The sequence below is a fragment of the Pteropus alecto genome, unplaced genomic scaffold, assembly GCF_000325575.1.
Source record: "Pteropus alecto unplaced genomic scaffold, ASM32557v1 scaffold69, whole genome shotgun sequence".
In the NCBI taxonomy this organism is placed as follows: Eukaryota; Metazoa; Chordata; class Mammalia; order Chiroptera; family Pteropodidae; genus Pteropus; species Pteropus alecto.
In genome coordinates, this window is record NW_006494610.1 from 4509743 (window position 1) to 4511798 (window position 2056).

Genomic DNA, 2056 nt, shown 5'->3' on the forward strand with positions numbered 1-2056 from the left:
TAATCAACACATTCACAATATAGGAAGATATATGTTTATGCTGTGATAAGAGTATTTTTTTTTTGACAAAGTACATCATAATAAAAATTATCATTGAATCAGTCCAAACTATTTGACTACACACAAATATTTGGAAAATAATAGTCATCTTAGTTTTTAAAAGTAAGCCAACCAAAGATTTTAATAAACTTTTGGAATTGTAGTTATCTCATAACAAGTAAAAATTTCTTATAACTTCCTTATTACGCAAATCTTTAGAGATTAAATGATTAGTTCAATATTGCTGAAATTAGAGGTCTTGTCAAGTATTCCTTCAAATACCATTTCTGACACATTTCCAATTTACTTGCCCTCATGTTATGAGTTATCTTTGATATCCAGCCATTTTTATTGTCCAGGGAAATAAACAGCATAGCCAACATCTGGATATGTACATTGCAATTCATACTAGAATATTATAAGTACACATCCAACACAAAGGTTGTAACTGTCTCCAAGGTACAGCCACTCTTCTGTGGTCCACATCTGCATAGGTCTGAGATATATCACTTTTGCAAAAATTGCATGGCTGTACAGGATACTTGACTTATTGTTAATGGTACCTCTTTGTTTTAAATATTAGCATATATTGTTAAAATGAGTGAGACAATATTGTGGTCTGAAAAAGAAAACTAAGATTGAAGAATTAAATGAATATATCAGAAGAATAATTAGAAATATATTCCTGATGCCTTCTGATACATTCACTACAAAGTCAGGAAGAAATTTCAAATGGGGCATGTTCTTTCTGATCATCACTGGTAATACTACTTTACATTGATAGCATCACATAGACTTTCCTGTAATTGCTACTTCTCTGTCTAGAATCAGTCATTTTCCAAAATGCAGTAATTGGAACACTGAAGCTGAGAAAGGTTCTATTAATAAAAGTTTTGTCGCCAAAGTTATGAAAATTCTTCATACTATACAGTGACATATCCCTACTATACAATTTGTTTGATTCACAATATATTTTAGGATGTTAAAGAATACCTTTAAGAAATCTGTTGAATTTTTTTCAGTTCAATATACAATTTATTTAATCCTAGAATTTATCTCTATAGTACACATTTCTGGAAATAATACTTTCATTTTTGTCTCAACATTCAATCTGTTATGTTCTTTCCAATCTAAATTGTAGCATCTCTATATCCCCAGCATTACTTTCTGAGAAGTTGTTGTTGTTTTCTGTTTTGTTTTGTTTGTTTTTCAAGTGAGGCAAACCTTGATTGACTTCACAGATTGCAAGGAACTTGTCAGTTTACAATCCCTTATTTATTTATGTACTAATTTATTATTTATTTTTTACATTTACAGCACCTGGTCTTTCTTGGTGGTCTCCCACGCAAGTACTAACCAGGCCTGACCCTGCTTAGCTTCTGAGATCAGGCGGGATTGGGCTTATTCAGGGTGGTATGGCCGTAAACTATCGTCGTTTTTTTTTTAATTTACTGTCATAATATTCTCAGTGTCTCATTTTTTTTTTTTTTACATTTCTTCACTATCTCAAGGCACAAATTTTAAATGTATACATGAAAACAAAATTTTATCATGACTATAGTGCATATCTAATATGATTTTGATTTTATGAGATTTAAATATAACAGATCTTAACACAAGCATATAAATAGGTAAATTGCATAAGATCAGAAAATATTCAGCCCTCAGCTAGCAAAACACAGTATAAAATAACCTATTTTTCAGCAATAAATTTTTTCATACTCTAATCCTGGTTTTGTCAATAAATTTCTCTCAACGCATATACATAAAATACCCATGCACTCACTTCCTACACTGTAGACAACAAATCAGGAAGGATAGGAGAAATTATAATCTGAAATCAATTCTCATAGCAAATTCATCATGGCTTTGTTATTTATATTATATTTACTGCCAGAAATTATTTTAGAGAAATTGCAATAAAATTCACATATTCAATACAACTGTTTAAAAAAATCACAAAGATAAAGTTAATTACCTAAGTCTAACATAGATAAGTTAATAATATAATTAAGCA

General features: G+C 29.8%; 1 pseudogene; it reads right to left on the bottom strand.

Moving 5' to 3' along the window:
* Window positions 1-1347: 1347 nt before the first annotated feature.
* LOC112474014 lies at window positions 1348-1466 on the bottom strand (annotated as a pseudogene).
* Between the last annotated feature and the right edge of the window lie 590 nt (window positions 1467-2056).